Source organism: Leopardus geoffroyi, chromosome C1 (genome assembly GCF_018350155.1).
Source record: "Leopardus geoffroyi isolate Oge1 chromosome C1, O.geoffroyi_Oge1_pat1.0, whole genome shotgun sequence".
Taxonomy (NCBI): domain Eukaryota; kingdom Metazoa; phylum Chordata; class Mammalia; order Carnivora; family Felidae; genus Leopardus; species Leopardus geoffroyi.
Window position 1 is genome coordinate 65,900,537 of NC_059328.1, and position 26,514 is coordinate 65,927,050.

General features: G+C 39.0%; 1 protein-coding gene across 1 annotated transcript in view; it reads left to right on the top strand.

Annotated features, from left to right (window-relative positions):
• The window catches only part of PTGFR (prostaglandin F receptor), a 51,332-nt gene that overhangs the window by 20,140 nt on the left and 4,678 nt on the right, over window positions 1-26,514 (top strand). The gene's annotated exons all lie outside the window — the stretch shown is intronic.

Below are 26,514 nucleotides of genomic sequence, written 5' to 3' on the forward strand. Positions count from 1 at the left end.
TGAATACCCAGTAAAAGGTTCTGTGTAATGGTTACTGTTATGACCATTATTCCCTTTGATACCATAGTGAAACCCAGAGGTAATTTGAAAAACATTTATTGAGTGTCTAGCATGGGCATTCGCACAAGTGCTGCATGGCTATATAAACATGACTAAAATGGGATCCCAACTTCAAAGGAATGTGTAGTTTATTTGGGGACGCATGAGCAGAACTGGCTGTATTACAAAAGAACAAGTGTGAGCAGAAACTTCATCTGTGTTTAGTTTATGCCAAGAGGCGAAGGGCAGTAAGTTCTTGATGGAAGCCTCCTTGAATTCAGGTTCACTGTGGTCTCTGGTGGTCTCTGGGTTTAGTGAAGTAGGCTCTTAACCACCAGTTCTCTCCTAGGAATGCAATTCCTGTCTTTTGATTTATTCATCAATTTATAAACTTTCTGTTTTCTTTTCTTCCTTGGATTAAATGACCTCATCTTTTTCCTCACACTGATTTCTTTTCCATAGACTTGTAGTCAATGCCATTTTAGGTTTATACCTCCTCCTTTCTTTTCATGATGTGCTTCTTAATATGAATGTGTTTAATAAGGTCAGTTCTTCTCTAAGATGCCAACCAGACACTGTTTTACTCTTTGGGATTTTGGACCTTTACCTACAGGTCTAAAGGAGTCTTGGCTCCTTGTATCTTTCACTGGTTAATCCAACCAGGGAAATCTGAGGGCTACGTAAGGCTATTTTATCAAGTCACTTACCTGAATGCAAAGCCTAATTTCTTGTTGATTACAGATGTTTCTTACCTCTCGTTTATTTCTGGAAAAAGCCATGGTCTTTTAAGTGAGGCCATTTTTGGGGAATTATTTGAAAAACCTCGTAAGATCACAGTGTCTTCTGTATGACCACAGAGGAAGGACTTGGCTTTCTGGTATTGCAAATAATACCACAAAGGAAAAAATAATAGAATTTGTACTGGAAAGGAGGGAGTGGAATCGGAGCCACAGGTTTACAGTATGCAAGGAGAAAATTTCCTGAGCAAAAACTTCCTAAGGGAAGGAGAACAGTCTTGGTGTTTTTGGTGGTCATTTTCAGACCTGTTCATAGGATTACTTAGACCTCTCTTAGTGATGGGAGTGAATCATTTGGGCAATTTGTGATGATTGGCTTTCATTGTGGGATGGTTTAACCATGGTTAAAATATACAGAGGGTGTTTCTCTCCATTGCCTACCTTGAATATGTTCATAAGGTGAAAATAATTTGACCTCCTAAGCTGCTTTTTGTATTAAATTTACATACTGCTCTGGTGCATTTTGTAAAGGTACTTATTAAGTATGTTGTGCATTAATCACTATCTTTTGATTGCCCCTGGGATCTGAGAATCAAACTCCATGAGGGATTTTTAATCCTGTTGTTTCATAATTTGAAGGCAGGTAATGGCAAGGTCCCCAGTGTTCTCATTCTTGGAACAGCTGAGTTCATACAGAGAGTTGCAATATGAGCTACATGCACTTTTTTGTTCTGTCTCTTCAGAAAGGACAGGATGGTCAGGTGCAGCCCATGTGTGCTAATTCCCTTTCCTGCTTTTCCATTCTCCAGCCTTATAGACATGTCCTACTTTCCATGCCAGCTCAGTTTTTTGCTCTCTGAAATCTTTTCAGTAAACCATCTTGCCTTTTTGATCTTCTTGGGCTGTGTTCCCTTTTTCCTGACTACAGTACACATAATTAATTCAGAGCAATTTCTCAGAGAAGGTAGAAGGCTGAAGTTTATCTTCCCAGACAGTTCAGAGACAGAAATATAATAATCATTTAATTAACAATTGTAAGGTGCAAGGCTGAACTGCCTGTTTATTGCCGGTGCCATTCTGACTGATTGGTGCCAGTGTTCTGCATATTTTGAATATCACCACTGCTATATTTTTATTAGCAAAGTAATGTGTGTTTATTATGTGAAATTTGAAAAGTACAGAAAAAGATGAATTAAAATGTAAGCCCCTTTAAAGGTCCTGTTTATTTCTTAAGTAAATTCCTAGAAACCTTATAATTTCTATGCTATTTTGAATGAAAGTTTTATTATATTCTGTGGTTTGTGATGTTAGTTTAGAGAAGTGTCTTTGACTTATCTAAGTTGGTTATGTATTCAGAAACTTGCTGAATGCTTTTATTGGTGTTAATCATTTTTTTAATATTTATTTTTTTTTGAGAGAGATGGGAGGGAGGGGCAGAGAGAGAGAGAGAGGGAGACACAGAATTTGAAGCAGGCTCCAGTCTCTGAGCTGTCAACACAGAAGTCAGATGCTTAAGCGACTGAGCCACCCAGGCACCCCTGGTTTTAATCATTTATTGATTCTAATCATTTTTAGATAACAAAAGTTTATATTTTTCTAATTCTTATAACCTCATTTTTTTTTCTCAAAGCATTAGCCATGAATTGCCATGCTTTGTGTTTGTTTTTAAGTTTATTTATTTATTTAGAGAGAGAAAGAGTGTGCAACTGGGGAAGGAGCAGAGAGAGAGAGAGAGAGAGAGAATCCCAAGTATGCTCCACATCACAAGTGCAGAGCCCGATGCAAGGCTCAAACTCAAGAACCGGGAGATCATGACCTGAGCCGAAGTCAGATGCTCAACTGACTGAGCCACACAGGTGCCCCACCATACTATGTTAAGCACTGGTGGTAATAATGGGTATCTTTGTCTTGTTCCAGATCTTATAATGTATCCATATTTTCTCCATTAAGTGTAATGACTGGAGATTTCTACTATTTCCTAATTTTAAGTCCTGCATAAGTATCGCATTAGCTTTCTATTACTGTATAACAAATTCCAATAAACTTAGCAGTGTGAAACAGCTTTAAAGTTGTTCTGTAAGTCAGAAGTCTGGGTAGGTTCATCTGGGTTCTCTCCCAGGGAACTGAAAACAAGGTAAGAGCAGGCTTGGGCTCTAACCTAGAGGCCTGGGAGAAGAATCTTCTTCAAAGTTGTTGGCAGAATCCAGCAGCTGAAGACCTCAGGTCCCTGTTTTCTGGTCGGCTGGTAGCTGCTCTCTGACTTCTTGTGCTACCAGCTGGAGAAAGTTGTTTGCTTTTTTTTTTTTTTTTTTTTACTTTATTTATTTATTTTGGGAGAGAGAGTGTGCGTGAGCAGGGGAGGGGCAGAGAGAGAGGGAGAGAGAATCTGTCAGCACAGAGCCCAACGTGGGGCTTGAACCCACGAGCTGTGAGATCATGACCTGAGCTGAAGTAGGATGCTTAATTGACTGAGCCACCCAGGAGCCCTGAAAGTTCTCTGCTTTTAAAGGAGCTCATGTGATTAGATTAGACCCAGCTGGATAGCCTCACTGTGTCACCTGTGTCATATAGCATAATTATGATGGGAGTTATGTCTTATATTCACAAATCCAGGGATCAGGAGCGTTCACAAATCCACAGGGATTGGGGCATTACGAGGCCATTTCAGATTTTTTTTTTTTTTTTAACCTTAAGTACATACCCAGCCTCTGTTAAGCAGTTACATTTTTGTTTATATTCTTCCATGCTTTTCTCAAAGCATATACACATGTATTAGAGAGGCTATATTAAGAGTGTGGCTTTGGGATCCAGATTATCTTTACTAATGATTTGGCTTTGGGCAAGTTAATCAGCTTTCTTTTGTCTCTTTTTCCTTATCATTGAAATGGGAATGCTGGTACTACCTGTCTCAGAAGATACATAGTAATTACGCAATAAGTTCTAGCTATTGTGATAATTATCATGTTAATCAAACTGAAATGCTATTATTTAATAATCTTTATTTTCTTAACTGTAACATATTTTATTTGCAAGCGTCCTTAGGCAATGCCATTTTAATGGCTGCAAGCTATCCCATTGTGTAGATATACTATAACCAATTTTGTTGCGGGTTGCTTCTATTTTTCTATTTTATAAACAACACTGAGATGAATATCCTGTGAATTTTTGCACACTATTTCTGTTTACTTGATTAGGATATATTCATGGACATGGAATTGTTTTTTTTTTCAAGGGGAACTACCTTATAAAGACTGGTGATGTATTTTACCAAATTGCCCTGCAGAAAGATTGAACCAGGTTGCACATTTCCCTCTCTTTCCCCTCACCCCCAGAAGTTTCACTTACTTTTATTTATTTATTTTTTAAATTAAAAAAATATTTTAATGTTTATTTATTTTTTTGAGACAGAGAGAGACAGAGCATGAACATGGGAGGGTCAGAGAGAGAGAGAGAGACACAGAATCTGAAACAGGCTCCAGGCTTTGAGCTGTCAGCACAGAGCCTGACGTGGGTCTCGAACTCACGGACTGTGAGATCATGACCTGAGCCTAAGTCGGATGCTTAACTGACTGAGCCACCCTCACTTTTTAAATGATGGAATAATACTGTTAGAGAGTGAGCCCTAGAAGTAACTACCTTAGAACAGTGGAAGGAGGAGAAATAGTTCAATTTGAAGCTCATGGGGAAGTTCTCACGAATAAAAGTCTGAGTTGGAGAAAAGTCTGAGTTGGGGGAAAGGAGAATGTGAAAGACAAATATAAGTACCTTTGGACTAATAAGGAAATGAAGAATCTGGGAGTTGGAACTCTACATAGAGTTCAGATGGGACATAAAGTTCAATTTAGAAAGCAATATTTTTTTTTGGTGAGGATTACTAACATTGCAACAGAATTTTACTTCAGTTAATTTTTTTGTGTCAGTGGCACACTATTTTAAACTAGCTTACACAATAGGTAGACTGCATTGCTATGGTGAGCTATAAATGGTGGGCTCACAGTGATAACTTACAAATGAATGATATTTCAAAAGTTTGTAAATCGGGCACTGTCTGCATGTCATTGTTTAAAAAAGAGATCCATTTTTATTTATTCATTTATTTCATTTATTTCATTCATGTTCACATGTCCTGACACACTCCTAACTCTTGGGAACTCTATACCTAACATATCTAAAAGTGGCATCTGATCCAGCAAAAGTTAACACCAGATTTCTGAAGAGAAGATCTCAGCAACACTTCTGGCAGGCAGAGATAAAGTTGTGGCTGACAGCATATAAGCAGTGTATGGATGCCTTCTTGTTGGTGTTGCCTTTCAGGCAGCTGCTCATTAACAGAATGATGTAACTTGATGAGGGCACTTGTTCAAAGTGAGCGAGAACTTCTCCATCCCTGTACTTGTCCCTTTCAACTCCCACCCCTCTCACACCACACTCAGCAACTGCATACACTGGATGAGTTAGTTTGTCCCAGACGTATTGGGGCAGGGTTACTCCGTCTGGCTCCAAGTGAAGGAAAGGATAAATGCATACTATCTACAATAGTACTGGACTTTTATTAGTTCTTTTTTTTTAAGTTTATTTACTTTGAGAGAGAGAGAAAGAGTGGGAGAGGGGCAGAGAGAGAGAGAGAGATGGAATCCCAAGTAGGCTCCATGCTGTCAGTGCAGAGCTTGATGTGGGACTGGATCTCACAAACCGTGGGATTGTGACCTGAGCCCGAATCAAGTCGGACACTTAACCGACTGAGCCACCCAGGCGCCCCAAGATTTTAATTAGTTCTTGAAGTGACTCCAGGACCAGAAAAATCCTAATAGTAACAACTATAATAATGACAATTATAATAATTATGATAATGTTCATATGCAAATGCTAAATATACTTTTTAAGGAACGTATTATGCATCTGACACAATACTAAGTGTTTAAATACATTATTTGAGTTAATCTTAATTACTTATAATTTTTTTTTTAATTCTCATTTTAATGATGAGAAAACTAAGGCACAGAGAGATTAAGGAATTGTTCAAGGTCACATTGCTAGTAAGTGATAGAACCATGTTTTAAACCCAAAACTACTCAAAAATCTCTATTTCTTTAAAAAAACATGTAAGCTTTTAAACTTTTTAAAAAATAATTTTAAAGGTACTGAAGAGTTTGCAGAATTAGTATGGAGAGTTCCTGTATGTCCTTTACCCATTTTCCTCTAATATTTTCTTTTCTTGGGGGAGGAATAGAGAGAGACAGGGACAGAGAGAATGAGCAAGGGAGAGGCAGAAAGAGAGGGGGACAGAGGATCTGAAGTGGGCTCTGTGCTGTCAGCAGAAAGCCCGATGTGGGGCTCAAACTCAGAACCATGAGATCATGACCTGAGCTGAAGTCAGACACTTAACTGACTGAGCCACCCAGGTGCCCCAGTTTCTTCTAATATTAACATTTTGCCTTTCCATAGTATAATTATCAAAACTAAGAAAATCACATTAGTACAATATAAAGACTTTATCTGGATCACCAGCTTTTCTACTTATGTCTTTGTTCTGTTCCAGTGTCTAATTCAAGATCCAGCATTATATTATCATGGCAGCCTTCATTGTCATGTCTCCTTGGCCTTTCCTTGTCTTTCGTGACTTGGGCAGTTTTGAAGAATTCTTGCATTATTTTGTAGGATACTCCTCAATTTGGCTCTGCCTGATAAGAAAGCTGATATTCTTCACTGCCAGGCCTCTCAATAAAGATTTATTCCGTTTTCTAGATGAGTATATGATTTTTGCATAATTGGTTTATATTTGTGTGTTTTGATGGACTGTATCATTTTGAGTCCCTGGGATCGTGAGGAGCAAAAGTTTGTATAGGCAGTAGCATCCCCTCCGCTGCTGCTTCTAGAAGGACCTCTGCAGCCAGAATCTCCTACTTGCTTTTCTCCCCAGATGGTGCCTTGGCCACTCAAGGGGCTGGAGGCCTGAGGGGTTGTCCTTGAATGTGCTTACATGTTGGCTGTGGGTGCCTGATTCTCTCTATCTGGTTCAAGTTCCTTCCTGCCCCTCACTGGAGCCAGGAATTAGAACTGAGTTTTAACTGTTCAGACAAGGAATCAATTCTACATTTTTTACCACAAGACTTCTATAATAGAGGCTGATGAATACAAAGTTAGAAGTGTGCCTTCTTCATGGCTTTGGCAAAGTCACTGTTGTCACTGAGCCACGTAGAGAGGAAAGCAACAAGATAAAGCATTCCTGTCAAAAGCTTCAAGCAAGTTGGCAAGGTAGTGCCCCATGTATGCAATAGGGAAGTTTGGTTTCCTTTCTTTTCCTAAAATCCTTGAATGACTTGACATGTCTGTAGAATAATGGCCAAATCCTTTTGGCAGAGAAGTCCTTTCACGATACCCCCAGCTTTCTTCACGGTGCTCTCTTGTGGCCTTTGATTACAGGACTTACATAGCTCCATTTATGCTTTTATGAGGATGAAGTTCCTTCCATTAGCAAAGAAGGGCCTAATAATTCTTCTTGACATCTCTAAATGCCTAGTACTGATTTATAATAGATGCTTTACAAATGCTTCTAGAATGAGTGCGTATCTGCATAGTCTACCTCTTTTGTTACGGAGGTCAGCAGAAATGTAAAGAAGACGTTAAAAGTGCTACTTTAATGATCAACCGAAGAAAGACATGGCATTTGATTATCCTGCGTGCCATTTTTTTTTTTCTGTCTGTCTCAGTGGCAAGGCAACCTGACTAGAATTTATCTGCCTTAGTTCCTGAACAATGTGTTACCACAGGAGGATAAGAATCACAGTATGATTTTAGATACTACAGATCTTATCTTGTCCCAGTTGGATGTTAAAATAGCTGTTGGGCAAATCACTTTTCTCCCTCACCTCAGTTGTTTTTGTCCTTGTGAAATGAACAAATTAGGCTACACAATTTTAAGGTTCTTTCCAGTCCCAACCTGGGACTGGATTTTGAATTCCATTCAAAACCCTACACTTGGAACAAAATGCTGAGAATTTTTTCTATTTATTTAAAAATTTTTTTTTCTTTTACTGCTAGCTATACCTAGGTTAACCAGATGGCTTAATTGAAAAGTTCATGCATATCCTCCCAAGTGCTTCCTAATGGTATGAAAATGGTATGCAGTTCCAACTGGCAAGATCAATATCAGGATGCCTAAACTGAAGCAGTCCAGGGCTATTGCAATACTTCCCGTGTTACTTAACTTTGTTACTCTGACATGCTCAAAGATGTTACCAGGTACCTGCAAAGCGGTTCTGATGCTAACTGCCTGGAGTTATTTCAGATCTCACAGATTAGGGGCACCTTCTCCCTCCAGATTGCCCTCACTTCAGACACTAGCTGCAAGCCTGAGGATTCCCAGGCCCCTTGCTTTTCTGACCAGCTGACTACAAAATCAGGAGTACCCACTACATCTTCAGATATGTTAATTCTCTGGAATGACTCACAGAACTCAGAAAATACTATACTCCTGATTACAGTTTTATTGTAGAGGATACCTCCTTTAATGTGGAGGTACCTATTGTGGAGTTACCTATCATACCTGAAAGGTATGAAGGAGGATACCTTTCATCAGGTTTCATTACCTACCCATGAGTGACTGAATCATCGATCGTGTCCATCTCCAGGAGGTCAGGCCAATTTCTCATGGCTCAAAGCCTCAACCCACCACAGATCTTACTCAACTCAGGAGGGGATTATGTCCTGATAAACCCATTGTAACTTGAGAATATTATAAGTCAAAAATGCTTTCATGTGTTTAAAACATTTTTCCTTTTTTTAAAGTTTATTTTACTTGGTTGGGGGGAGGGAGAGAGGGAGAGAGAGAGACAGAATGCACAAGTGGAAGAGGAGCAGAGAGAGAGGGAGAGAGTCCTAAACAGGCTCCTCACTGTCAGCGCAGAGCCCAGTGTAGGGCTTGAACTCACGAACCATGAGATCATGACCTGAGCCAAAATTAAGAGTCGGGTGCTTAGCTGACTGAGCTATCCAGGCACCCCCAAAATGCTTTAACTATATCTAACCTACTGACCATAATAACTTAGCCTAGCCTACCCTAAACATGCTCAGGACAATTACATTAGCCTATAGTTGGGCAAAATTATCTAACATACGACCTATTTTATAATTGCCTTCAATACCTCCTGTAGTTTATTGAATACTGTACTGAAATTAAAAAAAATAGAGCAGTTGTATGGAACAGAAGGGTGATAAGTGTATCATTTTGTTTACCCTGGTGGTTGAGTGGCTGACTGGGAGCTTTGGCTCACTGCCACGTGCTGCGCAGCATCACAAGAGAGGATCATACCGCATATGGCTAGCCTGGGAAAAGATCAAAATTCAGAATCTGAAATACTGTTTCTACCGAATGTGTACAGCTTTTGTATTATTGTAAAGTTGAAAAATCATGAGTTGGACCATCATAATTTAGGGACCATCTGTAACTACATGAGGGGTCTTTCCAGCATGGCCTGCCCTCATCCTGAAATTATCTAGGTGTCTACCAGGAATCACGTAATGAGCATAAACACCCATGATTCGAGGGGTCCACCATAAATAGTAAAGACATACCCACCAGTTAGGAAATTCCAAGGATTTAGAGGCTCCCTCCCAAGAATCAGGGACAATGGCCAGCCAAATTCTTTATTATACCACAATACTAAAAGCAGTATAACAATATTTTGTTTGTTGCTTTAGAATCTTAGAAACTGTTCCAATTCAATAGTTGTAAATTGGAAGCAGTCTTCTGAAATTGGTGATATGCTTATATAATAATTCTTCACATAATGATTATACCAAGGAGACATGGTTTGTTACTGTGATTAATTTATACCAGATGAAGAGTATGTCTTTAAAAAACAAAAACAAACAAATTAAAAAAAAAACCCACCCAGGTCCTGCTCTGTACTACAAGAACTATACATAATTTAAGTTATTCATTGGAACTAGAACATTATTGCTAGACCTGTATTTGAAAGCGATATCCTATTCAAGTGACAGAAAATTGAAGACAAACTGATACTTTTTTTTCTGAGAGGCTACTGAAGTATAGGGTTAATGTAGCATCAAGCCAACACTATACTGAGATCCTAGGATGCAGGAGCATTCCTGAACCTCCTCTATGGGCATGACTCATTTCTAGAGATAGTCTTACATGAGATGATTGAATCCTACTAGACATGTGCTGGCGCTTTTGTCTTTTGCTTTGTTTGGTGTCATTTGTCAGCAGGAATGATGCAGATGTGAGGTATAAATTGACACGTATAACTTGTATAAGCCCAACACCCCATTTGCCACAGATATCTAGGGTCCCAAACAGTTTTACGTACAGATCTTCCTGAACAACGTGGTGCAGGGCAAGAACACCAGTGATTTTATTGGAATGAAGCCAAGTCATGGGCTTTTTATAATAGAGGTCCTCAGGATTGGACGAATAAAAAGAATGAGATCACCACGTATATAATTGGTGAGCAAGCTACAAGTGAGGCAGTAAACAATATCTTAGTCAGTAGCACAGCAAGGAAATATTCATGACAGGCATTGTGATCTGTGAGAGGAACAGGAATGAGCTGCCTTCAGTGAAGCAAAAGTTTGGGGTCAGTAGTGAATTAGGAAACATTTCATGGAAGGGTTACAGTAACACATTAAAGGGGATAGAATGCACTTGTGCTCATGGAAGAAATAACCAGGACTTATCCAAAAAATAGATGGTGGACTCAATCTACTTCATAAAAGCCAGGTCTGGCAGGACTGTGAATCCCTTGTTAAGGATAAATGATAGCATGGCTGATGTGTCCTTTCCCGCAGACCACTTTGACACATTCTCAAAAGTTTTCTTACACTTTCATACAAGCCATAGTCTTCAGCTACAGAGGCAGCTAATATACAGATTTTTACTAGCAACTGTGAACTTTTAGGCAATCAGTAATTTTTTTTCCAGAAAGATCAGCTCAACCTAATGACTGTATATTCTGCATTGTAAAATGGTTCTTTTTATTTAAAAGTTGAGTTTTTGTGATTTCTGAAAAAGCAATGGGAAATTTAAATGGCATAAAGGCAGTAAGCTTTCATATTTTAGTAAGTTTGATTTTTAGACAATGATTGCTGGTCCCTCAGTACTAACTGTAACTAACAAAAGAATTTAGTGAAATTTATTATTATTATTGTTATTATTATTATTATACTGATAAGGCAGTAAATGATTGACTTTTTGAAGTCTTAGGGAAGTAACGATTAATGAAATGTAAACATGTCATCATAATTGCATCCCTAAAATCATACCAAAGATATACATCAGTGACATACTTATGTTAAACTTTCAAGGCCCAATTTTACCACTTTAAATAACTTTGTCTCTTACCAGAATAGATAAGTAAGTAAATAAGTAAAATAAAATGAATTTAAAAAGATCTCCCTTCGGGGAACCTGGGTGGCTCAGTCCGTTAAGCGTCCAACTCTTAGTTTTGGCTCAGGTCATGATCTCGTGGTTGGTGAGTTCAAGCCCTGCATTGGGCTCTGTGCTGACAGTGTGGAGCCTGCTTGGGATTCTCCCTCTCTCTCTGCCCCTCCCCTACTCTCTGTCTCAAATAAATAAACTTAAAAAAATTTTTTTTGAAAGATCTCCCCTCACCCTCACTTAAGACCCCACAACTCATTAAATCTGTCCTCTATTGGAGGTTGAACATAACGGTATCATGAACCTTATGAATGTTAGCTATTCATTTATAATGGTGGTGTAGCCACTGAAGTAAATTGGAATAGCTTTGTGAGTTATAGAGAAGGTAGTATGCCAATTAACAATTAGTCGCCCACTATGTGCCCCGCAGTGTGCAGTAATAATCATGGACCTCCATGGACCCTAAAATTTCTAATTTATTTATTTCTTTATTTGGTATTTATTGAGTGCCTGTTATGTACCAAGTATCGAGTGTGGCTCTGGGGATAAAGAAGTCCACAAGACAGATTAAATCTTTCTCTTTCTGGAGTAGATGGAGCTGTAGTATCTGCTTCTGAGACAGTTGAAGAATAGACAATGGATATCTTTTTATTTTTAAAAGCACACTCATTTCGTTAAAAATTGTCATTAACTTGCAAATTATGGTCCCAGAACTTAGAGTGCGTCAGAAAATCTTTCTGAACTTCTGTAATAATAAACTAACTTTGCCAGTTGGAAACATCTCTTTGGAAAAACATGGTATGCTTCAGAGCAGACATTTGCTGAATCACCTTACTGCTGCAGTCTGCATTTGCTATTGAAACAGTTTTGCCAACAGTCAGAGTAGTTTTTCGTTCCTGAAACAGTGTGCCTCCAATACTACCACTAATTTCCAACTAGGTCTTTTCTCTTTAACTCACACATTAGTTGCTAATAATTACTTTAGTTCTGACATTTTAGATAAAAAATTCTTGATTAGGATGAAAATGTCTTAAGTGTCTATCATTGCCAATGTTTAAAGCATAATCCACCTGTGGTACATGACCCTACCTGTCACTTACATCTGTTGTTATGGGCATAAGAGATTTGGAGCAAAGTATTTAATAGCATATGTTCCTGATTTTCACAAAAGATATTAGTGAAATGCATTAATAGAAATACTGAGTGAGAGAGTGCTAGAATTGTAGCAGGATTCTCACACAGAGAGTCATGACACTGCGGCTTTTTAATTTCCAGGAAGCAACTTCATTCATGCCAGCACCGCTTAGTTGTGTTCGTACCCGAAAAACTGAGCACCAAACGTTACGTGGCATAGTTTTTTATACATTTTCTGTTTCTTTGTCTCACATATATGGTAACACACACAAACACGTAGTCTGATAAAGTAGTCTCAGTTTATAAGGTCCTGAGGGATGTTGTCACGTAGGCACCTAGCCAGCTTACCTTGAAGTTTTCTCTCCCTTTTTTTCTCTCCTTAGGGAGGGGTCCCTACCACAGAATCGGCTAGAAAGAACACTAGATATGGACAGAAAGAGATAGGAACCTAGTGAGTTCAAAATGAGATCTGTGAATGCCAAGGAGACCAACACGTTCATCCTCACTCACCATCTGCAACTCTTCAAATCCTGACACTATTACATTTTAGTGCCATGACCTTGGGCAAGTTACTACACTTCTCCAAGCTTCAGCTCCTTCATCTTCATATAGAGATAACACTGCTTTCTTCAAGGACTGGTAACAGGATTAAATATGATGATAGATGCAAAATATGTTAAGACAGTGCCTGGAACATAGTAAGTACTCATAAGTGTTTGTTACTGTTTTCTTTTTATCATCTTGTTCATAAATGTATCATACAATTATTGGTTTCATTACTGGAAATGGTTTATTAAAGATCATAAGTTTTGAAGCCAGATAGACTTGGGTTTAACATTTTTTTAAATGTTTACTTATTTATTTTTGAGAGAGAGAGAAAGAGAGACAGACAGACAGAGCATAAGCAGGGGAGTGGAGAGAGAGGGAGACATAGAATCCCAAGCAGGCTCCAGGCTCGAGCTGTCAGGACAGAGCCCGATGAGGACATGAACCCGTGAACTGCGAGATCATGACTTGAGCTGAAGTCGAACGTTTAACCAACTGAGCCACCCCGGTGCCCCAGACTTGGGTTTAAATCCTGCCTCTTCCACCAACCAGCAGTGTGAACTTGGCAAGTTAATGTCTCTCTGATTTTGTTTTCTTATCTGCACTATCAGAAAAATAGTAACAATCCGTGTGAGTTTTGTGAGGATGAAATAGTTAAAATATATAAAGTGCCAACAGGACTTTTCCTTTCCCTTTCTCTCCTTTCTTGTAGACACGTTGGGGCAAAGGAATCCCATCATTCCTACGGCACCTAAGTCACCCCAGTGGACACTAGTTTGGTCTTCCTGCAGCCCCCTGTGGCTGGAGCTGTCAATGGCCAGCTGTAGGTGGGCCAAAGCCTCTCTCAAGTTAGATCAAACTCATTGATTAGTCAGCGAGTTTGATTTAACAGCTGATGCAGGAGGTGCAGGGATGGCAGAAGCCCTTTAGTCAGGACCTCTAAGACAGAGAAGTCTCTGGTGTAGCATTTTGAATGTACCCCCTTGCCCTTCCCCAGGCCCCCAAACCCTCCTGGGGTCTGGCCAAGGTGGGAATCTCTGCATCTGCCCTGCTTCTTTACCCTCTGCAATGATTCTCAATTTGACCAGAGGATGAGGGACATTTCTCTGAACCGTAAAGGCTTCCGGGGGAATGTTTGGTTAATCCCCTGAAAAAAAATTAAAAAATTGGGGCTCCTGGGTGGCTCAGTAGGTTAAGTGTTCAACTCTTGATTTTGGTCTGGTCATGATCTCCTGGTTCTTGAGTTCGAGGCCTGCATTGGGCTCTGTGCTGATGGTGTGGAGCCTGCTTGGGATTCTCTGTCTCCCTCTCCCTCTGCCCTTCCCCACTCATGCTCTCTCTCAACATAAACGTTAAAATAATTAAAAATTTAATTAAAAAAATTTTTATTTATTTTTGAGAGAGAGACAGAGCATGAGTCGGGGAGGGCCAGAGAGAGAGAGAGGGAGACACAGAATCTGAAACAGGCTCCAAGCTCTGAGCTGTCAGCACAGAGCCTGATGCGGGGCTCGAACTCATGGACCGTGAGATCATGAACTGAGCTGAAGTCGGACACTTAACCGACTGAGCCACCCAGGTGCCCCAAAATAATTAAAAATTTAAAACTAACTTTAATTGTACCAGGCTCTTTTAGTCTCAAATACATGGGTGCTCTGGGTAAGCTATAGACGAATGGTCAGAGAGCCTGAGGCATTCTTTGAGACACAAGTCCACATAAGCTTTCATTTACTTCTCTTATTTTTCAGTAAATCCTTGACTTCTTGGATCTGGGACTGCCTGACCTACTTTCTGCTTAACCCTCCAAAATTCTGTGCTCAGAATTACCTGTTTTTTCTTGTCTTTCTCATCTCAACTGTGGGAGTCTTTTCCCCAATTATCCTGTCAAAAGTAGAGGAGAAGGATTTGAGAAAGTTAAAGATACAAGGCATTTACAGTATAATTGAAGGGCTATTATGCTGACTTGATTTGGTTATATTTTACACATGGTACCAGTGGGATGGTGAGAGCATAATGGGAATGTAGAATGAGAGAGTACAAGCCATAGAGTGATTTAGGAAAGACTTCCCAGAGAAGATTGGATAGGAAAGGTGGGAGGATTTAGACAGGTCCTGCCTGGTGAGGGAAGGACAGGGAAAATGACCTGTTGTGGCATTTATGAAATATTTGACAAATAAAATGAACAAGTTGAAATAAGATAAATGAATAATTACATTGTGTCTGCAGGATAAGTTAGGAGCCTACAACATAATGGTCTGGTTTTTAAGTGATCAGACACCGAACAAGAGAGGGCAGGTGTCGGTTTGAGAGACATCATGCTAGTGGATCAAAGAGCATATACAGAGGTCCTACCACGGGGTTGACATTGGAAGCTCCAGAACTGGGTATTATACCACAAAACAAATCCATTAGGATAGCCACAGATATGTGCTATAACTGTGCATATTTATGTCTAAATATTTATTTATTTGATTTGACTTAATTATTTATTTATTTTTTTAAATTTTTTTTTTCAACATTTATTCATTTTTGGGACAGAGAGAGACAGAGCATGAACGGGGGAGGGGCAGTGAGAGAGGGAGACACAGAATCGGAAACAGGCTCCAGGCTCTGAGCCATCAGCCCAGAGCCTGACGCGGGGCTCGAACTCACAGACCGCAAGATCATGACCTGGCTGAAGTCGGACGCCTAACCGACTGCGCCACCCAGGCGCCCCATATTTTTTTAAATACACATAAAAATTAGCATATAATGAAACAATGATTTCAGGAGTAGATTTCTTAGTGCCCCTTACCCCTTTAGCTCATCCCCCTCCCACAATCCCTCCAGTAATCCTCAGTTTGTTCTCCACATTTATGAGCCTCTTCTGTTTTGTACCCCTCCCTGTTTTTATATTATTTTTGTTTCCCTTCCCTTATGTTCATCTGTTTTGTCCCTTAAAGTCCTCATATGAATTAAGTCATATGATTTTTGTCTTTCTCTGACTGACTAACTTCACTTAGCCTAATACTCTCCAGTTCCATTCACGTTGTTGCAAATGGCAAGATTTCATTCTTTTTTATTGCCGAGTAATACTCCATTGTATATATATACCACATCTTCTTTATCCATTCATCCATTGATTTTTTTGAGGAAGCTCCATACTGTTTTCCAGAGTGGCTGCACCAGCTTGCATTCCCACCAACAGTGCAAAAAAGACCCTCTTTCTCCGCATCCTCGCCAACATCTGTTGTTGCCTGGGTTGTTCATGTTAGCCATTCTGACAGCTGTGAGGTGGTATCTCATTGTGGTTTTGATTTGTATTTCCCTGATGATGAGTGAGGTTGAGCATTTTTTCATGTGTTGGTTGGCCATCTGGATTTCTTCTTTGGAGAAGCGTCTATTTATGTCTTTTGCCCTTTCTTCACTGGATTATTTGTTTTTTGGGTGTTGAGTTTGATATATTCTTTATGGATTTTGGATACTAACCCTTTATTTGATATGTCATTTGCAAATATCTTCTCCCATTCTGTTGGTTGCCTTTTAGTTATGCTGATTGTTTCCTTCGCTGCGCAGAAGCCTTTCATTTTGATGAGGTCCCAGTAGTTCATTTTTGCTTTTGTTTCCCTTGCCTCTAGAGACGTGTTGAGTAAGAAATTGCTGCGGGCAAGATCAAAGAGGTTTTGCCTGCTTTCTCCTCGAGGATTTTGATGGCTTTCTGTCTTACATTGAGGTCTTTCATCCATTTTCAGTTTATTTTTGGGTATGGTGTAAGAAAGCGATCTAGGTTCATTCTTCTGCATGTCGCTGTCCAGTTTTCCCAGCACCACTTGCTGAAGAGACTGTCTTTATTCCATTGGATATTCTTTCCTGCTTTGTCAAAGATTAGCTGCCCATACGTTTGTGGGTCCACTTCTGGGTTCTCTATTGTGTTCCATTGATCTGAGTGTCTGTTCTTGTGCCAGTACCATACTGGCTTGATGAGTACAGCTTTGTAGTATAGCTTGAAGTCCGGGATTGTGATGCCTCCTGCTTTGGTTTTCTTTTTTCAAGATTGCTTTGGCTACTCAGAGTCTTTTCTGGTTCCATACAAATTTTAGGATTATGTGTTCTAGCTCTGTGAAGAATGCCGGTGTTACTTTGATAGGGATTGCATTGAATATGTAGATTGCTTTGGGTAGTATTGACATTTTAACAATATTTGTTCTTCCTATCCAGGAGTATGGAATCTTTTTCCATTTTTTTTGCTGTCTTCTTCAATTTCTTTCATAAGCTTTCTATAGTTTTCTATAGTGAATAGATTTTTCACCTCTTTGGTTAGATTTATTCCTAGGTATTTTATGGGTTTTGGTGCAACTATAAATGGGAATTGATAAACCACTAGCCAGTTTTATCAAAAAGAAAAAGGAAAGGACCAAAATAAATAAAATCAAGAATCAAAGAGGAGAGATCACAACGAACACAACAGAAATAAAAACAAGAATAGAATATTATGAGCAATTATATGCCAATAAAATGGGTAATCTGGAAGAAATGGACAAATTCCTAGAAACATATACACTACCAAAACTGAAACAGGAAGAAATAGAAAATTTGAACAGACCCATAACCAGTAAGGCAATTGAATTAGTAATCAAAAATCTGCCAAAAAACAAGAGTCCAGGGCCAGATGGCTTTCTAGGGGAATTCTACCAAACATTTAAGGAAGAGTTAACAACTATTCTCTTGAAACTGTTCCAAAAAATAGAAATGGAAGGAAAACTTCCAAACTCTTTTTATGAAGCCAGCATTACCTTGATTCCAAAATCAGACAGAGACCCCACTAAAAAGGAGAACTATAGACCAATTTCCCTGATAAACATGGATGCAAAAATCCTCAACAAGGTATTAGCTAACTGGATCCAACAATACATTAAAAAAATTATTCACCACGACCAAGTGGGATTTATACCTGGGATGTAGGGTTGGTTCAACATCCACAAAACAACATGATTCATCACATCAATAAAAGAAAGGACAAGAACCATATGATCCTCTCAATAGATGCAGAGAAAGCATTTGACAAAATACAGCATCCTTTCTTGATAAAAACCCTCAAGAAAATAGGGATCGAAGGAGCATACCTTGAGATCATAAAAGCCATATATGAATGACCCAAGGCTAATATCATCCTCAATGGAGAAAAACTGAGAGCTTTCCCCCATGTCTAAATATTTATACATCCTTACATATAAGCCTGAATAATTTGGAAGCAAGCAGGGAAATATGATGGTTGTCTTGCTCCACATATTCATTAGGAGTACTTTTAGTAAGTAAGAAGCTTGTTTCCTGTAATGAGCCAGGATCTGTTCACAAGGGGAAGCTGGCTGACATAATCCTGGAGGCACAGATAGGAGTGGTTTCTCCAGATTTCAAGAAGCGATTGTTCCCCTGAGCTCTGTACTTGTCGGACTGTATAAGAAAGTGTTAATTTTGCTTCCAACCAGTGCATTTTTTTAAAGGAAGATTGAGAAACTCAGGTATAAGAGGTGGATAGCCAGGCATTTTCAAGCCATGTTGTATGAGGAGCAGTAGAAGAAATGGAGAAATAGATAAAAGTGTTATTTATAAAAGTTGTGAAAAGCTGACAGCACTTATCCTATGGTGCTCTGGAAACCAAACCTAGAATACATAAATTTCAGCTCATGATAATAGAGAATATTCAGCAACTCACACAGTTTAAATGGAAGAGATTCTCTCATGAGTAGGGGTGAGTCTTCTCCACCAGATGCTTAAAGACACCTGCAAGGAATTTCCACTTTATACAGAGGATTGGACTAGATGAAGGAAGGTTTCCTGCTTTCTCTAAGATTTTGTGATTCTGTCTTTTCATGTGAAGTGATGTAGACAGTTCTGTGTATATAATAAGCAAAGCAGATTTTGTTTGCCTTTGCTCTTAGAATCCTTTCAGTGACATTCCTGCTTTTCTTTCTGAAGTATGAACTTGCGTCTTGGTGGTAGTGATCCCGTGAACACGTAATTGTGCCCTCTACATCATCTCTAGCTTTGGGCCAAGAATTTTGAACGGAATTCCCTGGACCCCTCTGACTAGGAGACATCAATCTGGAATCTTGTTTACCAGCCTCTGCCTTGTCATCCTTGTCCTATCTCAGGGGCAAGGTGTGTATATCTGTGTTAATCTGAAGGGAGAAAGAGAAGGACTTCTTAAGGCATTTTTATGATTGGAGCAGGGCCTTAATTCAGCATTGTTTTCTCCTATCCCCACCACTGCCTCAAGGTGGATGGGGATGTTGGCAGAAGAAGTGGCAGGAACAAGGCCAGGAAAGGCACTTTTCTTGATGCTGAAACAGATTCTAACGGCGTCCTTTCCTTGGCATGGTTGCTGTGAGGTCTCTGTTCCTTCAGGCAAGTGCCTTCCTGAGTGTGTCCCAGTCCTGAGGAGGCTTCGTCTACTCTTCCTGGGTGAAGTTTGGTCAGAGGATTGAGCTAGTAAGCTGCAGAGCCTGGAGGTAGTAATTAAGAAGACAGGCCTTGGACAGGCTTTTATTCAGGCTCTGACGCTTACCATGGTTGGGTCTCTTATCTTGCCGGACCATACTTTCCTTATCTGTAAGATGCAGATAACAATACACAGGTCACAGGGTTGTTAGGAAGATGATATGACCTGTATATCAAAAGAGCTTTCCTAGCACAGGGAAATACTCAGTTTTAGTTTCTGTTGTTAGTATTCATGGCTATGTCTCACTCCTAGGTGGCATGTTCTGGTTTAGAGGAGACTTTGTGTCTTTCCCATGATCCAGGATCCCATCACTGCTGGAATGACCAGTCCTTATGGACTAGTGCCAGCCTGGGTTTTGATAATGGTCAAGTTCTATGAGGGGTCTGCAGTTTGTAATAAGGATGTTCTCTTAACTGGGTAGTTGGTTTTCATTCAGTTATGAATAATTTACTTTTATTATAGCTCAGTACAATCTCTTTGGTCTCTAGAGCATATCTTTTGATTGTATTTATTTTACATTTTCTTTTTTTTTACTTAAAATTTTTTTAATGTTTATTTATTTTTGAGAGAGAGACAGAGAGAGAGACAGAGAGAGAGAGGCAGAGAGAGAGGGAGACAGAATCTGAAGCAGGCTCCAGGCTCCAAGGTGTCAGCACCTTGAGGTGTCAGCCCCATCTCGGGGCTCAAACCCGTGAACTGTGAGATCATGACCTGCACCGAAGTCAGATGCTTAACTGACTGAGCCACCCAGACCCCTATTTTACATTTTCTATATTTTTTCTTAAAGACATGATCACCTGTGACATAACTGATATATAAATTTTATTTATTTTAAATTTTGTGATATTTGGTGTTTTGGGATAAATGACTGTTTTATTCCCTTAAAAAGTATCAGAAGAAGAAATTACAGCATTCTTTTGTGAGTACTAACAGCCAAGGACGACATGGACAGTTATACCTCGGGCGTCTGGTATAAATCTTCCCACTAACAGACTTAAAAAATGATGCAGACCTTGGAGAAGAGACTGCAATAGCAAATGAAAATACATGGGTTCTACAACTGAATCTTCTTTAGAGAGATGAGCTTTTGGATTTTTCAGGTAGCACACATTTTTTTTTTTTTTTTTTTGGTCTCTGTGTACTGTTTAGTTAAAAATTTTTCCCATTGCTCATTTTACACATCATTTCTTCAGCTGATGTGAAGGAGCAAGGATGCATGTGAAGTATTATGGGTATTATGGTTGGGATTGCACCCATTCCAAAGGGGGCAATATCTATACAGCACTCCCTGTTCTCTCATTTGTTTACAACTTTGTAAGTCTTTAGGCAGGCGCAAGAATGTGCTGTTGACTGGGTCTTTGGTTAATCTTCTTTTTTTTACATTTACTTATTTATTTTGAGAAAGAGAGAGAGAGAAAGAGAGAAGGGGAGAAGCAGAGAGAGAGGGAGAGAAAGATAATTCCAAGGAGGCTCCACACTATCAGCCTGGAGCCTGACTCAGGGCTCGAATTCACGAATCATGAGCTCATGACCTGAGCTGAGGCCAAGAGCCAGACGCTCAACCAACCGAGCCATCCAGGTGCCGCTTGTTAATCTTCTGTCAACAAATCAAGTAGAAAATAAAAATTTAATCTGCACAAATGTTTGTATTTTGCAGCACTGATCTGTACTTTGGGGGTGGCAACATTTTGTAGCTGTTCTACAGTTGGGGTATAAGAAATACCATACGCTTTTGTCCTCTCCCTATTGTAGTATTCTAGTTTTACTTATCTCTAAATCATCTATCATGTGCAAAATACTGTTTAAAAAATTTCAATGAGCAGTCTGTAAATGGGAAATGACTGAAATATTGCTACCTTCTATATTTAATGGTGTAAAAGTTTACATGGTGTAAATTTAAGTATGGAAAAAATTCATAGTTGTAAAGAAGTATCCTGTTAGAGCTTCTATGTTTCTGTTTCTGACAGTTTTTTTAAACCTATTTTTCTAGATTTGCACAAGAGTAGTTTGTTTTTTTTTTTTCCCCTGAAGGCTCTTGTAGTCACTATTGTAGAGATACAATACTATTCTAGTTCCAGAATAAATGCTATCTGGTTAAATCACCACAAATATATTTAACTCTAAAAGTCACCCGTTTAGTTGAGACAGATTCAGTAACTTATATGATTTTCCTTTTCCAAAATTGCGATTACAATTGAATTAAATGGAATTTCTCCTTTGAAGATACTCTTAGGTGCTGTGGCACTTAAAAATCCATTATCTTTACCTAGTTCTTTATAGTCACTAGTCATCCAAATAACATAAGCTGAACTTCTCAAACATGGAGATAGAATGGAATGGTCCATTGGTAAAGCTTACAGATGGAACTTTTTTTTGTCATCCAATAAGGCTGGATTGTAATTGCATATTCACACCTATCCCCTATCTCTGTGGTTATTCAAGTGCCAGACCTAAAGATCAGTGTTTGGTTGATAATATTATAAGGGACAGTAACTTGTAATCAGTGGATTGTACTTCTGTATACACTATCATTCCTCAAAGAAACTGTCCCTGAACTGGTGTTCTGTGATGACAGAAAGGACGGAAGTTATGGTCTGCTTCTTGGAATAAGATAATTACGTGTGAAAACACCTGCTTCAGGGACTAGATGAGAACCCTGTATAATTGTCATAGACATTGTTCATATGCAAATAGATGATAAAATTCTAGAAAATGGTTTGCTGTCTAAAGAAGTTGGACATCCCACCAGAAATGGTTTTGATTATGTATTCATTTAAATTTCCTTAAAAACCAGTGACAAAGAAAATTTTGACAAACTGCAGCAGAATCACCATGAATTCAAAATTAGTCAAGTATGGATAACTATAGTTGTGGTATACTGGGAAGATTGCAAAATGTTATAATTTCCAATGACCGCATCTGAGCTCACATGTCAGTAAATAGCCCTGCCTATGGCATCTTTTACATGCCTGTATTACACTACGACATTATAACGTCTGCTTTCTCGTTGGGCTCTCCTCATAGGGACATCCTTCATTTAATGCATTCAACAAATACCGACTGCCCTACTGTATGGCAGGTGCTGGGGATACAACAGAGAACCAACCAAAGAAAAATATATGCTTTCTAGAAGATTTCATTTTGGTGTGAGAGACAGAAGTAAAAACTAGATTCATAAGCAAAATATATGTTAGATGGGATTTCTCTATAAATATTCATCTCTGCATCACTACTATCTAGCACAATACCTGGATATAGTAAACACTCAAAAGCTAATCCCTGCTAGATGGATTTACTTATTTAAAAAAACTGAGATAAAACTGACATATAACATTATATTGGTTTCAGGTTTACAACATAATGATTTGATATTTGCGTATATTGCAAAATGATCACCACAATAAGTCTAGTTAAGATCACTACAAAATTCCCTCACCTGTGGCAAGCACTGGTCTGTTCTCTGTATCTGTGAGTTAGTTTTTATTGTTGTTGTTGCTGTTGTTTGTTTGTTTTAAATTCCATATATATGTGAGATCTAGATTAATTTACTTTTATAATTGCTCAGAGGAAAGGAAGCATGATTTTTGAATTTACCATTGCTTTTAACTGTGAACAGCCACTGGGGTCCTGATAGTGGCCCAAAGATACATAGACTTACAGTAGAGGATGATAAAATAGCTTCCAGAATAAAACTGTTATCTATGAGTAAATAGCCTGGCAGATTTATTAATTTCGGTGACCTTAACAATTCATATAATTGTATTACATGGTCCAAATGAATGGATGATTTATTCCACCATCTATCTATTTTGGTTTTTGCAACCAGCAGTGAACATAATCCCTCCCCCCCATATACTTCTTTGACTTCATTATTTGTCTTTCATCTTAGTGTGGAGTGTTTAGAGGGATCATGGTAATCAGTTGGTTTTTCCATAGAATATGCAAACACTTGGCCCTGTCCATTTCTCAGAATTCTAAGTCAAGATGAACATGTCAAGGTTCAAAGGAAGATATTTTAGAAAAATAACACATAATATTCCTCTAGTTCCATGTGATGGATAGCACTTGGAAATTAGATGAAAGGTGGAGTGTGTAATGAGAATCTAATCTGTACACAGCTCTCTGGAATCCGTTTGGGTGGGCTGACCAGAGAAGAAGTCTTTCAAGGATTATGAGGTGACTATTGACAGACACAGCCCAGACATGACAGAACATGGCATACTTCCTCATTCACTTCCTAGCCCCCACACTTCTCCTGTCAGTGTCATCAGGTCTTGCCCTGTTCAGGCAATTCTCTGGCACCTCATTCACATACACACAGACATACATAAATAATCCACATAAGTTCTGATTCTTTAGTACAAGAGTATATTTCAACTAATTACTTGGAAAATGCATGAATTACAAAAGCAATGCATGATCTACCTAAAATATTAGTAAATTAGTGCTTAACCAAAGGCAAAAATCAAAATTATCTGTAATTCTACTATCTAGATATAACCAATTGAAATACTGATATGCACCCTAGTCTTTTTTCTACACTTTTGCAAAATTAAATATTTGGTTTTGTTTTTTTTTTTCCTCCAAAATTGGGATTACTTAGTTGATACAGTTTAGTAACTTGCTTTTTAAAAATTTAACTCTGGATCACAAACATTAATGCTTACATATTTTTCCATCACATAAAATTACCATAATTTATCTTTTGTGGGTTACTTAGGTTGTCCTGAATTTTCAATAATATGCTAATAAATATATTAATATACTTCCGCTAGCCGAGGCCACAATGTCTTTGCACAGCTGGTGACCACACTGCAAGGAGAGAGGAGAGTTCGAGAAGCACGTGTCATGTTATTCAGGTGTTTTTAATTTGAATGTCTCTAAACAAGGCCCAGCTGTTCTAGGCAATTACATGAAGCATCTTTGTTCCCAACTTTGTTCCCAGTGTCTTGTCTGGGCTCTGAGATTCCTAGGAACATATCTAATCATTAATAGAAAATACATTCATTTAATACTCACAAGGCAAGAGAAATACTTATTCATTCATCCCTGAGCCAACTCCCCATCTCCCAAACCCCAGCAAATAGATTGCAAATTCCGTGGGAGGCAGGCACACGTCTACTTGTATGCCACTCCATCCTTGCCTGGCCCATAGCAGATAATCAATAAATATTTGATTAGTAAAGAAAAAATATATAGTGAAAATATCTCAATCCAACTACCTGAGTCTTGGCCCTGCTTTCTTCTAAGAGGAACTAGGCTCATAAAGGTTTATTTGTTCTATGCTGTTGGATAACTTGGGGAACAGTGACATAAGAGCCTATACTTGACCCAGGTACTTATTGGATGAGGATTTTTATTTTTATTTTTTTTCTTTTTATTTCCATTTTTTTTCAATCTTTTTACTTTTGAGAGAGAGACAGAGACAGAGTTAGAGTGGGGAAGGGACAGGGAGAGAGAGGGAGACACATATATGAAGGAGGCTCCAGGCTCTGAGCTGTCAGCACAGAGCTGGATGAGGGGCCTGAACTCATGAACTGTGAGATCATGACCTAACCCTAATCCTAACCCTAAACCTTAACCCTAACCCAAAGTCAGGCGCTTAACCAACTGAGTCACCTAGACATCCCAAGGACTGTGATTTTTTTTTCTACGTTGAAACTTGGTTGGCCTTATTTAGCTACAGAATGGTTAGGTCTAACGTTTGATACATTATTCCCCTAGGAAATGAACCCAGAAGGAAAGAGCCATTTCCCAAGGAATTAGCATGGAATGCAAGATCCTGTTCCTTTGAGTGACAATAAAGCATTTTGGAATCCTTCACTAGTGGATGCTGTTGTATTAAAACTTCCAGAAACATTTAAGCCTCAAAATATTAGTTGGTTATGATGGTTGATCACGTATTTTGCTGTACTTCTAGAAATAGCCTCAATGAATAGAAAATAATACAATTTTATTCATTCTAATACTGAGTACGTTCTAGGTGTCAGCTTTTGTACTGGATATTAGAAAAAAAAAGAAGAGATGCTTACAGATAATAGAGATAAATGCATGATTATCACACAGTGTGGTAAGAGATATAATTGGCTATGGACAGGGGGTTGTGATAGCACAGAAGAAGGAGCAACTCATCTTGGAGCTAATTCATCTTGATAAAGTTGGGGAAAATGTCATGGAGATGAGCTCATTTTCCATGGGGCTTCAAGGATGGATTGGAGTTTATCAGGCAGAGAAAGGGGACATAGGAGTTTAAAATAGAGTTGCACAAGCCAAAGCTCAGAAGGGCAGGGTGCTCCTGGGACAGGTGAGGACTTCACAGCAGTTGGAGCATAGCATATAAAATTGCAGCAGACTTCAGATGTATCATCAAGGAGCCAGCCAGATAAGGAGTTTGTACTTTGTCGTGTAGGTAATGAAGGTTTGGATGAGGGACGTTCATCCTTCAACCATTCATATCAGGCCAAATTAAGTCATTTCTTTCTGATAATGGTCCATTAAGAAGACAAGAAAGACGATTTTCTTTTCATTTGGGTTTTAGGCTTTGTTATACCCTCTCTTTTTTTTTTTTTTTTTTTAAATTTTTTTTTTCAACATTTATTTATTTTTGGGACAGAGAGAGACAGAGCATGAACGGGGGAGGGGCAGAGAGAGAGGGAGACACAGAATCGGAAACAGGCTCCAGGCTCTGAGCCATCAGCCCAGAGCCCGACGCGGGGCTCGAACTCCCGGACCGCGAGATCGTGACCTGGCTGAAGTCGGACGCTTAACCGACTGCGCCACCCAGGCGCCCCTGTTATACCCTCTCTTAATGCTGGTGGTGTAGTGGTCTGACCCTCCCTTAATTTTTCAGTTTCACCTTTGCTTCATTTTCTTTCTTTCTTTCTTTCTTTCTTTCTTTCTTTCTTTCTTTCTTTCTTTCTTTCTTCCTTCCTTCCTTCCTTCCTTCCTTCCTTCCTTCCTTCCTTCCTTCCTTTCTTTCTCTCTCTCTCTCTTTCTCTTTATTTCTTTCTTTCTTTCTGATAGCCAAGGTTTTTCAAATCCCTCTTGTTTGTCTGTTCTGCAACTGTTTATTTGGAAGTCAAAGCTGGGCTCAGTGATTGGACCAGTTCTGACATGTAGCTGGGGCCATTTATGGAACTTATTCCACAAAACGATCTCTTTAACATCACGGGAGGTCAGGAAAT